This window comes from Symphalangus syndactylus, chromosome 24 (genome assembly GCF_028878055.3).
Source record: "Symphalangus syndactylus isolate Jambi chromosome 24, NHGRI_mSymSyn1-v2.1_pri, whole genome shotgun sequence".
Taxonomy (NCBI): domain Eukaryota; kingdom Metazoa; phylum Chordata; class Mammalia; order Primates; family Hylobatidae; genus Symphalangus; species Symphalangus syndactylus.
The window spans coordinates 59692224-59705558 of record NC_072446.2 but is presented as its reverse complement, the minus strand read 5'-3'; the positions used below and the strand labels follow the sequence as shown (position 1 = coordinate 59705558).

The window sequence follows — 13335 nt, the reverse complement described above, 5'->3', positions numbered from 1 at the left end:
CTGCTCTTTTTGCCTTCTAAACATTTCTTAGAATTTTATCCTTCCATCCTTTGCCATCAACACCATTTGACTTTAGGCCATTAGGTCTCCTCTGGACTCTGCAAGAGCATCTCCCAACTGTCCACCCCACATTTGCCCTCTCCAATCCCTTTTCTGCACGACTGAAAAGAGATCTTTTAGAACTCAAATCTAACCATTTGATTTGGGAGGTGACCCTCCTTAAGGGGAGCTTCATGCTGCTCATAGGAAAAGACCTACGTTTTTAACCTGTCCACAGCAGCCTGTCTGCAGGCCTCTCCTGCTAGGTGTCTTCACTCCTGCTGCATCCCTGAATGCACATATTCTCTGCCACCTCAGGCCCTTTGCATGGGCCATGCTCCTTTATGGGAACTTAACTTGCACATAAGGGAAATGCTCTTCTCAAGCACAATAATTCAGCCTGATTCTCCCGCATGTAAATCATAGAGCCATCAGTAGAAAGTAGAGACAAGAACGAAAGAAGACACAGGTGGGCAGCTTTGTAAGGAGGAGTGAGTCTGAGTCCCAGCCATTCTTTGATTCACTCACTTCCCAAAGTGGCAAATGAGATGATCTAGGGTGTATGAGGATGTACATTTTTCAATTTTTCGTCATTCTGGTTCTGTACTCATTTTTTACAATAACTTTTCAATTGTTGCAGGTTTCTTATGAGTTTCCTTGAAAAAGACATTTCCATAAGAGAACAAAAGTGAATGTATTTACAGAAAATCATTACAAACAACAGTGCAGGTGCTCTGCAGCTGCAGTAAGCGTTTAAAGCTGGTAAGCATGTCACTTGAGCTTGGGAAACCCTGCTCCTGGCTGTGAGGCGGGTTGGCCTTCCTCTCTGGCTTGCTCCTCCTCAGCAGACCTCACTGAGGCACTGAGAGCAAGGCCAGCACAATCAGTGAGGATGTGGGGGCTTCCTCCGGGCCACAGCCCAACAATCCACAGTCTTGGCTGGACACAAACCAAGTGGCAAAGACAAAACTGGAGCATAAGTGGGCCCTGCTGCCTTCCAACATGGCATGCTGCTGCCTTCTTGCCTGGAAAAGCCCAGGAAGTTAATGGAACCACTCCATGACCTGTGAGTAGTAAGATGCAGGATGTTTCACAGGTGGTGAGACTATACTATACTGGGACTCGGGATTCCTCAGAAAGCCACCTCCAGAAGCCTAGGTTTCTTGCATTCCTCAGACTCTGATGTTCCTGGCTCCCCTTCCTTCTCCTGAAATGCTTCCACTGCACTTCTTGGACTCATGGGCAATCATCAGTAAAATCCCCCAGGACCTCAGCCTCTTCTGGAACATTCCCTTCATCTTTGCTCTAACTGAAACCCAGCTGTCTCGTGAGGAAGCACTTCCCTGGCAATGCTCTCCAGCCAGGACTGTCTTCTCCCCACAACACTCTTCATCCTACCGTGCTGGGATGGGGTCGCTACTCTTGTTCTTCACTCCAACTTCCAAATAACTGCTCCTGTATCCTTTCTGAAATCTCTACTCTGTGAGCATAGTGCTTTCAGATCCTGCCGCTCTACCCTCCTCCTTGCAGGCAGCCATTCACCCTGGTTGCTTCCCCAATTCCTTAAAGGTTTAGAGTCTGCTCACTGTCATCTATTTCAGCCCTACTGATCTCCTGCATGATTCTTGGTAATTTCATTAATCACCCAGATGATCCCTCCAACACCCTGACCTCTAATGTCCTTTTACCTCTGCCCTGGTTTCTTCCTCACTCAACTTGAAAACCATGAGAAATCCTCATAAGCACAAAACCTCAAATCTGTCCCACTCTTGAAATTCTCTGGACAAAAATAAATCACAACTCTTATTAAAACCAACTGTCTGCTCACCCCCTGCCTGCACCTGCCCAGCAGAATGGGGCTGAGGAATAACACACCACCAAACAGACTGATCTCATTTTAAAGTCACAATTGCCACCATCAAGTCCGCCTCTGATGACACCCACCAGTCATGCCACATTTTCCAATTCTGTGCACTCTTCCATTCGCTTACAAAATGATTACTCCTCTTTGTTCTCAAGTCTTCACTACCTCTCTCCATCCTCTCAGCTGACAGCCTTAAGTCCTTAAAACAAAATTCCAGAGAATAATGGGAAGAAATTGATGACATCAAGAATACACTTTTTAAGGAATTTTGTTTTAATGGAAAGGACAGAAATGGAGTGGTAGATGGAAGGGAAAGGCAAGTCGAGATGGGAGTTTAAGATGAGAGAAATAATGGTGCGTTTAAATGCTCATGGTGTAATGTGACAGAAAGGAGGCTGTGCTGGTGCAGGAGAGAGGAGAGAAAATCGTTAATTGTGGCGTCTTTCAGAAATCTACTTACCATTCCATCCAAACTACTCTTACCAAGGTTAGCAATGGCTTCTGTATTGCTAAATCCACTGGTCAATTCTTGGTTTTGATCATACTTGGTCTATGGGAAGGATCTGACATAGCTGTCTGATAGCGTTCTCCTTCAAACATCTTTTTCATTTATTTCAGCTTCCACTGCTACACTCTTACCTTAGTTTTCTTTTCATCTGGGATTTCTCATCTCCCTGACCTCTAAACATCGGAGTCCTCCAGGGCTCAGTCTTGAACATGTTTTATTTTCTACCTGCACTCACTGCTTTGGTGACCTCATCCCATCTCACAGCATAAATTTACATGTGGATGACTCCCTGGATGCCCATACCTCTCTCCTGAACCCAGACTCGTATATCCTACTGCCTACTTGACAAGCTGGCCTACTCGGATGTCTAATATGCATCTCACACTTATCATGGCTGCACTTACCAAAATTAATCTTATCCAAACCTGTTCCCCTTCCCCATCTCAGTAAATGACAATGCTATTCTTCTCCCTGTTCCATGCAAAAACTCTGGCATCATCCTTGATGTTTGTCTTTCTTGTTCACACCTCACATCCAGTCAGTCAGTGAATCCCTTCTTGCCAAGCTTCCAAAATAGAATGAGAAAATGACCATTTCTCACTATCTCCACTGTTCATATGTTGGTCCAAACACCATCACCTCTTGCCTGGATTATTTTTAACAGCCTCCTAGTTGGTCTCCTTGCTGATAGTCTTGCCTCCTTCCTTCATTTTTTTCTCAACACAGGCGCCTAAGTGATCTTGTTAAAAATTAAGTATGATGGCACCATTTCTTTGCTCATATGAAGCATCCTCATAACATGTCCCATCTCACTCAGGGTACAAGTTCGAGTTCTTCCAGTGATCTACAAGGACTTCTACAATCCGTCTCCTCCCTGGCTCTTCCACAACCACTCTCTTCCTTGCTCTTCTAGGGTATACCCAACATGCTACACAGCGAGTATGGCCTTAGAGACTTTGCATATGCTTTTCCTCTTTCTGGAATGTTTGTTTCCCACGTTTTCACATGACTAGCTCCCTCATTTCCTTCAAGTCTTTGCTCAAAAGTCACTTTCTTAGTGATGTCCCTGTTGGATATCCTATCTAAAATTGCATCCTCATTTTCCCATTCAACACTGCTTACTCTTCTTCCCTAATTTATTTTTCTTCTTAGCACTTCTGATTACCTAACATGGTCTGGATTTACTAACATACCTTGTTTCTTGTCTCTCTTCCCCACTAGAATGTAAGCTCTAAGGAGAGCTAAGATTTTTACCTGTTGGTCACTGCACCTTAAAACAGAACTTGACACATCACAGGCATTCTGAAGAGTTGGAAGGGGGAGCCCCCAGATGGACTTGTCTTAAATATACTCTGCCTCTTAGTGACAATGAATCAGCCATGGCTTTTTAAAATCTCTCTGTGCAGGCCTCAAACAAAATCAGGATAAAGGAACTGGACACTCAGCTTGTGGGGCTTTAGCCTATGGTGTTTTCCTCTTTGTTGCTTTCACAGTTAATTAATGTTGCACCATTTTTTGAAATCTCCGAATAGTGAAATGGTACTTCAAACCTGCCTCACAATTTTGGGTATCATTCTTCTTTCCCACAGTGGCCCCAGAATAGTGTCCTTATAAGTGATACCAACTTCTCTAATGAACTGCATATGCCAAATGCTGGGGAGAACATGATGATATAGCTAAGTGATTTCCTAGGCAATAGATATAAAAGGCATTTGGGAACAAGATGACAAGACAGCAAGAAGAAGATAAAATCCCCATCTAAGAATGTTCCCCCAAAAGCATCCAATACATCCCCTTCTGCCTTAATACCACCCTCCACCCCTGAGTGCTTATAATAGAAGGTGGGATGCTACCATCGTGTGTGTGTGCAGCTGGGTGGAGAAAGAAAGATGGCCCAATGTGGAAAGAACTTAGCCTGCCCAAAGCTACCTTTTCTACATACAGTTAAATCCACACTTAACATTGGCAATAGGTTCCTGGAAACTAACTTTAGGCAAGACAACATACAGCCAAACCACATTTTCTCATCAATGCTGTAAAAAAATGATGTTGAATGAAATGATGTCATTCGAGGACCTGCTATAGTTGGTTTGCTTAAAGTTGCAGTTTCCAATGTTATAAACTTACTGTATTCCTCTGAATTGAGTTTAATGAGGTCAGTAAAGGTATCAGAGGAGTCTTTTTGTGACTCTTCTGGTGACTGCAGGAATCCTACCATTAATGACAGAGAGGGGACTCTCTGGAACCATTAACCCTGTGTATATAATAAGGTCTCAAAAATGATGAACAATGAAAATCATTACTGGCATATTCTGGGTAGTGATTTTTGCCTCTTACCTTACTTGATATTTTAATACACTCACATACAGACCTCAATGACTTCTGCCCTCGATATTTCAGTTTACTGTCTAAACCAGTGGTTAGCAGCATCAGCTGCACTGGGGCACTTGTTAGAAATGCATGCTCTGAGGTCTCACCCATAGCTCCTGCATCAGAAACTCTGGGTTGGGGCCCAGCAGTCTGTTCTGACCAACCCCCCAGGGGATTGTGATGCAGGTTAAGGTCCGAGCAGCCTGGCTGTAAACCACTACTCATGTTGTCACTTCAAAATCAGATGTCCCACTACCCTCCCAGGCCAAAGCCCTTAGTGTAGCAGTTAGGGACTTTCCTAGGCAATCCCAGCTCTCAGTGAACTAAAAATCTCACACCCCAGACAACGTGTGAATAAAGAAATACGGCATATTCGTAGGTCTTCCGAAGGGTCTTCTGAACGGCCTCCTCAACCACACACCCCTTTCTGTACCTGAAGAGCTCCGGCTCTGCCCCCAGGGTAGTGTCCAAACTATGATTTTTCCTTGAGCGGCAGCCCCATTCCCACTCCTTTCTCCCTGGGAGAATCATTTATTCCATCCCCTCCATGATCCCTTAGCATTTAGTTTACACCATGATTAGAACACACAGCACAGGATATTAATTACATAATTAATGTTGCACTAATTGATTTACGCAACTAATACTGCTTATATATCTACTTAGGAGATTTTAAGCCTTCTAAGGGAATAAGCTATTTGTCTTTAGTAGTAACTGGGGTGGGGTGGGTGGACTCTCATTGCAGAGATACACATTTACTGAGCTCCTACCATGTGCCTGGTACCATATTAGATGCCGGCAGTTTTCTGAGAGACATACTTGACATTATTTTACTTTTCAAATTAGGTAAGAGTTCAGGCTTGACCTCAATTGGTAAAACAGACAGCATGGCCTACTGGAGTCTTGGTTGCTGTTATTCTGTTCTGGTGGTTTCATTAAGGTTCACATGAATCAAAGATAATTGAATTAGTTACAATAGTATGACTGTAAAAAAAACTGCAGATAATATGGTGCATTCTCAATATATTTCTAACACGAGTTCATAGTAAGGCATGAGAGATTTAAAAATTCTTCACTCTTGAGATTTTCATCTGAATTCAGGCTAAATATGGGGATTAGCAAGGCTCAAGCTTCCCACTTTATATGTAACACATTTGAATATCCCCTTGTCTATCAACACGCAAACAAGATGAAGATGATGAGTATCACCAGCAATCATATCAGAAATGGTAGACAAGGCAACTGCATGTATGAGCACCACACAGAAGAAGCGTTAAATCCTTTCCCTTGAATGGAAAGACCCCATGCCTAGAGCTGAGGATCTGCTCATGGGAAGCTTGAGAAAAAATAGACAGAAAGGCAAAATTAAGATACAAAATTAAAGCCCTCTTCTGTCCCAAATTAAAATTGGGCATGAAATAGGGTGCTGATGCAGAGGGGAGGAACAGAAGATCAGTACAACAAATAAGTTGGACCAAAACACTTATTTTATTTAATGTTGAGAAGGCAAAGTATCATTACTGCATATATTTGAGGAGCAAATTCATTACTTCTCTCCCTCTGAGTGGTCTCACTGATACAAATCCTTCTTTCCTGGGCCATAAAATGATCAAGCACAACTTAAACACCATAAACATGTCCTCAAGATGGACTGCATTTACTTATAAACAATTCTCAATTGAGTGCTTCCCACAAATTTATGTTATATACTTATTTTGCTGATTTAAGGATTGCCAGTGTTAAGATCTGTCATCAGTAGATATTTGGTTATGTATATCTAGCGGTGTAAAGAGGAGAATCAACAGTTTTTCATTCAAGGAATCATACTCCAACTGGCTGCCTTTAAACAGTTACTTGTAGAGTCCTCTTCAGTAATATTTTTTAAAACAACATATGGGGGCGCTATCTCAAGCATATTTCTAAAAAATCCTTATAATTAGTAACTGTTTAGAAGAAATAGTCTAATAGCAACCTAATATATACTAAAAAAAGTTTTGTCTGATTTTTGCAAAATAAAGCTTAGGCAGTGACATAACTATGAACATGTTTGAGCAAACAAGAAATATATTCCTCATGAACATGCCTGTATATAATAGTAACAAGCATTAATGGATAAGGTTTAATTAAAATCTCCTTACATACTATAGAAAATGAAAGTTAATTTATACTCTCCCAGCTGGTGGGCCTCACAGTGGAAGAGACAAGATGCTCCATGGAGTATGGAAAGAAACTATTGGTACTTCTATTTTTTTTTTAATCTTATTTTCTCTAGATCTCTACTTCTGAAAGTGTGTCCTAATAAATACTATGTACAGTTAGTAAATGTTACACTATCTAAACAGATAAAAATCCATATAGTGGGTGTGCCTGCTCAATAACTTTTCCAGTGATAGCTATGTGTGATTTGAAAAGTTTAGGCTCTGTGACTCTAAGCTGTGGCTGGTAAAAGATGCATGCAGGAAGGTCTCAATGTTTCCAAGAGGGCAGGGTCTAATTCATTAACTAATTCTACTGAAAGTCTTATGCAGCAACATAACTATGAGTGTGTCTGAGAAAACATGAAATATATTCCAAATGTATGAATCTGTATAGTAACAAGCATTAGTATATTAGATTTAATTAAAATCTCTCAGACAACTGTTGCAAATGGTACTAAGCCAGAAGTAGTAAAAGAAGCCAACACCCAATTAATCACACCAATATCCCAGAGAAATCACAGGCTGCCATCTGATTGCTCCTCGATGTGATCTGCCTCTGCCATCCCCAAATCTTTCTGAGGACAGACAGCGCCAATGCTTTCTGATTTCTGTGGGCATGCACACTCCATAGGTGCTGACTCTCCCTGGCTGTCTTCACTGTGACCTCTTCCTGGTCTCCTAGCTTACGTCCTTTCTCTCAGATCAATTACAGAGGCTGGACTCCAGGTTAGTCTTCCTGACACTGGGAGACCAGCACCTCAAAATCCCTGACTCTCTAAGCCTTCTGGTGGGGCCCATCGGAACAGTCCCCCAAACTGAGTGCCTGTGGTGTCAGCCTGCTCTCCTCGGTGCTGCCCTGCACTGCTAAAGACAGCCCCCTAGGAGGGTAGAATGAATTTACACTACAGGTATGCCATTTTAGCTCAGCAGTCACTCCTACTTGGAAATCCTTCCAAATTCCATTCTCTGAGATGAGTATTTCAAAATGTTCTAGATTTTTCCATCCTTATAATGAACTCGGTTTACTGAGATGATTAGAGTCACCTAAGATCAACTCCCTGAGTATCCTTTTAGCACATTTCAAAATGATGCTGTTGCTACATTCATTTTCCTTCCTTCAAAACCTCTTCATCCTCACTTAATTTTCCTGATTCACTTCTACCTGAGAGGACAGCCCCTCTCCAAGGTTAGCCTCCTTCTGTACTGCTTCCTATTACCAAGTCATCACTTGTCCTTTTCTACCCTTGGGCCTCTGTCTTTGTTGTTCCCATTGCCCAGAACATCTCCTCTCTCGTCTGCACTCACTGAAATCCACCCATCGGTCTCAAGCAAGCAAAAATGTGCATCTGCCTTGACGTCTTCCGATTATGCCTCCATGAGCCCATTGGCTCCGTGCTGCTCAACTTTTCTCACGTGTTTCTCTTCCCACACTTAGTTGTCTCCTGAATGATGAACTAGTTATTCATCTCTTCTGTTCCTTGGTATCCTGATGCTTCTAGTATGGTCTTTAAAAAAATTATATTACAGGTACCAAATATTTGTTAATCAACAAAAGAAATAATGGAGACGATGGCACTCACAGCCTCTTTTCAATATACACTTTTCTGTTACATTTTCTAATTACTTTTTCATGCTGAAGTGTGGGCAGCAGTGTGACCTGCATTATAGTCCTTTTCTGACTTATCTGTAACTGTTTAAAGGTTTTAGAAAGTAGGCATTACGGGACGTAAGAAGGCAAATTGTAATGCAAAGAAAGAGAAAAATCTCATTTACCAAATTCCCTTTAGAGAGAATATTGATTTAGAAAACATACTGTGATAAACAATTTTGGGGTAGGTAGGTATGAGGCTCCTAAAAGACACATTAAGAAACAACAGATAGTCTCTAAACTGCCTTTAGGAGGGTGGGTCCTGTTAACCTACACAGTTTGGGGATAAAGGCTGAGCCAGTAGGCTGGAGCTGAGCTCCTAGGCTTAGTAAGGTGGCAGCACTTGGAGCTCCCAGGAATAGCTAGGCAGGAGGAACGGAAAGGCTGGTGCTCTTGCGAGAACACAATAGTCTAATGGGGTATTTTAAGTTATTTGCTCTGAGATATATCTGCAATGTATCCCCTCCTCTGGCTCCATTAGGGACACTTCGGGAACGTTCACAGGCTTCTCCTTCTGGGGAGCCCAAAGGAGGGCAGAGCTCTGCAGCAGCCAGGTGGGAGCAAAGAAAGAGAGACTCGGTCAGCAGCCATCCAGGGACCCAAGGCAAGGGAACAGCTGCCATCTGGACCATGTCCACAACTGTGTAACAGTTCCTAATCCAAGCAGGCTTCCCCCTCCAGTGCAGTGGGCGCTGTGAACCTGAAGCTTGACCAACTGCAGAAATTCTGTCTCAAAGGTACTTGAGGGAAGAAGCTGGGCCTCTGCAGGAAGAGCCTGGTTCTAAAGACAGCACATTGCACAAGGAAAGGGCAGTCTAATGCCAGTCCTCGATCTGCCCATCTGTGGGTAACACAAATAGGAAGTGTATGGAGCTTGGAGAGTGAAGATTCCTGAAGGCGGGGAACCGCTCAAATAGGAGATTCTACAGCCAACTGATTCGGGAAAATCTCAGACACATTTCTACGCAGATGCATCACGGACAAGTACAGAAAGTGCCTCAGAGCCTCAGGCTTGTGAACCTGGTCCAAACCTGGTGTGCTAGGAAGCAATGAGCCTAATGATTGACTCCCAAATTACACCCACGCTCCAGACAGCTATGAAGTGCTGCTAAGTCCAACAGGGCTATCAGGCTGGCCCAAATCCTGCCTTCTGCAATAACCAGAAATAATGACTTCCCGATGCTTTAACTTCAGCATCTTCAAAATAGGCTGTAATACCGCTTATTTTAGTATACTTACCTCACAGGGTAGTTTGAAGGTAAGTTTGATAAAATGTGTGAGGCCCTGAGAATCTGGGAGATGGGGGCCTTTAAGTCCAAGATTGTCACTGATAAAGTGCTTCCCCCTCTGCCAACACCTCTGTGAAGCAGGTGAGGAATAGGGGGACTTATTTTACTTTAACACAGTGGGAAATTGCAAGAATGACAGTCTAAGCAATTTTCCTTTAAATTACCCAGATATTCAGAGGCAAACCAAGGAATGTAAACTCTCCACCAGTCATCATGAGATTATACAATAATGAAAAGCTCTGAATTAACTCTGACTTGGATCCTGACTTTAGCCCAGTAACTTATTAGTTGTGTGATTTTGGATAAATTACTCAATTCTTTCAGGTCCCGATTTCTTCATCTGTAAAACGCACTCATGACACCTAACCTGCAGATGAACTAAAAAAAAAAGCGAAGAGACTAGGCACAGCGCTTGGACACTCAATAGATGGTGACTCCTGGCACTGTGATCCCATTCTTAAAAACGTGTTATATTATTCATTATTGAAAGGTAAGCATATCCGTGGGTAGCAACTGCAAAAAGGAAAGTTCAAATTATTTTGTGATTTTAAACAAATTTTACTCTAGGAAGAGATGCAAAACTCCCAAAATTCTGAAACCAAGGAAGGAGGAATGCTAATATAGTCTTATAATAGAAAAGTAGAAATTTGGGTGAAATGGAAATTGAAGGCATGACCATAAAGTAATAACTGCTTTTCTTCTGTGCTTGTAACTCAATCTCATTTCATCTTAGTCACTTCTTACACAGGAAGCAGTTACTGTATGAAGATAAATATGGCTGTCCAAGGAAGGGAAATATAAAAGATCAGTTGGTTTGTGTGAAAACTGGGGAAGAAAAAAAAATTTTTTTTTTTCACTTTTCAGTGGAAGACTGAAAGTTTGCAAAGAGATGGGAGGGGTGATAAATTTAAAAAAAATCCTAGGATAAAATGCAAATCTTCAAGTCTTAATGTAGTTACTTTCACTTGCTATTTATGTTTTAAAATAGTACAGAATCTGAAGATTTAAATCTAGATGGACATGGCATAAGCAACACTCCATTTGTCTTGGCTGTGCTAATACATGTGCAGGGAGATAATCCATCAGTTACTAATAAGCACAGATTCAGACACCAATACTCTACACTTTCTGAACATCTATATTCTATCAAGTAGAGAGTATTTCCAAAAGATGTATCTGTACAGAGTTTATCTAATAGACTGGAATGGCTCTTATTTCTGTTCTGCCAAATAAAGAGAAATTTCTTGAACTGCAAATGTAATCGCTTCAACTCCCAAACTGCAATTTTTCTAGGCATTTCTTCTTCATGCTTCCTGGCAGGCCAATCTACCATCAAATTCTTCAGGTTTACCAAAGCCTTAACAACAGCCCCAATTTACAAAGCGCCCATGACTTGGTCAGAATTCAAGGCAAAAAGTTAAAACATACACAAAAATAACAGTAGATTTTGAAAACAGGCAAGGATTTGAAAACGACCATTATCTCTAGGACAATACTAAAATATAGCCTCAACTTATAAATGTGTAGAAAGTAGTGATATTTGGAAGGTACATTAAAATGAGTAAGTAAGGGAACAAGTATGGCTCAGTGCACTTAGACCTGGCATGAACATTAGGTATCTTGATCTACTAACTAGCTGTGTGGCCTTGGGCGAGTCATTCATAATTTCCTAATTTGTGAAATACAAATACTACCCCCATTTTGGTACATTCTCCAAATTTGTGGAAATGTCTAGCAAAATGCCTTGGGTAAAGAAGGTGCTTGATAGATGTTAGCTTCTTTCCTTAAAGAGCTGCAACTGCCTACAGAGATCAGTCAGGAACGAAACGCAGTGTGGTCCAGTGCATGGATGTTAAGCGAGAGCATAGCGTGAGTCTACCACACTATCTGAGAACATCCAATTGTGCCATAGAGGATGGATGCAGCTAATTAGTGTTAAATACAGTCAGTAAATAAGCAGGAAGCTTATGAGGTACAGGCAAATCTCATAGGATCTGTCAAAACAGATCTAGGACAGCAAGCAAGTAGCCTGTGAAGGACAACAAAATTCCTAAGGTGTGCAAGATGTGTTAAATACAGGCCACAGGTTGATAAACTGTAAGACATGCCAAAGATAGAATAATTTTAAAAAACCAAACATGATGGAACAGACGAGAATGTTACTTAGGGACAGAAAGGGAGGGAAATGCTACCTCATGATATGCACCCTCTGGGATGACAGCTAAGTCCCCCCTGAACTGATCAGCCTTGATGACAACCAGCCTGGTCCCATCCTGGTACCATATGTGCTCTACTGGAGAAGTACAGGTGAAACCCAGGACTGCTCACAGCAGGTGGCTGGCTGGGTGTGCCTGTGCCTGCTTCCTTTCATGCAGAAGGTGCACTGGCTCTGGGCACCCTTTGTCTGCCATGGCCCCTCGTCTAAAACTTCACTCTGGTCCTTGTAAGCACATACTAAGTATGAAAGGCTGAGATGACAGAGAGGGGACAGATGAACTAGTTGTGACCAGAGGTCAGATAGAACACTCGGCCCGCCTGCTAGCCCACCCTCAGGGTGCCACCTACCCCTCCTTCCTCTACGTCTCTGTGTGCTTTTGAATGCTCTGTGAGCCTTTCTGTACGGTGCAGTTGGACTCTGAGCGTCCCTGGAGGCCACCATGTCATCAAGGTGATTTTCTCCATGACAGGAAATCCCAAGGTCTATGGCCAAGTGGAGGGCACACACCCGCCCTAAGAGGAGCTGCTATTCTGCCCTGTGAGTGCTGCCTTGCAGGAATGTTGGCCCCAGTTCCTGCTTTTACTGACTTTTCACAGGATCTTGGCGAATCTGGGTTTCTATGTCAGGTGTCCCAAGTTTTAAATACTGACAATTCATGCAAAATTTAAAAAATCTGTTCAGGCCAACAAACCCCCATATCCTCCACCACCAGTTTGCACCTGCTGCCTCGGGTTAATATTGTCCCACAACTTTGTCAGTCCCTGGCCCCACGGTGCCTGCCATGTGGTTCTTCAGTTGTAAAAACAAGATCCAATTTGAACTGCTGCCCTGCAGTTTTGCAATTTACCATGTCTCACTTCAAGGTCTTTTAAGTTCAGGGAGGACCCAGCAGATGAGATCTCTTGGCCCTAAGTGTCTAGGGCCAGACTGACTGAAATTAGAAGGGGGAACTCACAGACCTAAATTCACACAATGGAAAGGAGAACGGCTGCCACTGACTGGGGTACTTGATAATTATTCGCAGATGGTCTACAAGTTTTCCCTGGAACACTTCCGTGAGGTTATACATCCTCGTTATCGTTCATTACTCGTGTTTTCTCTGCTTCTCCCTCCTTCTCAGGCCACCGATCAGGAGTCAGAGCAGAATGAGACAAGAGGAGGCTGTTACTATGGTACCTAAACAAAACCCAGATGATTAAAA

The 13335-nt window shown here is 42.5% G+C and overlaps 1 protein-coding gene across 25 annotated transcripts in view; it reads right to left on the bottom strand.

Annotated features, from left to right (window-relative positions):
* The window catches only part of KIF16B (kinesin family member 16B), a 338999-nt gene that overhangs the window by 100358 nt on the left and 225306 nt on the right, over window positions 1-13335 (bottom strand). The gene's annotated exons all lie outside the window — the stretch shown is intronic.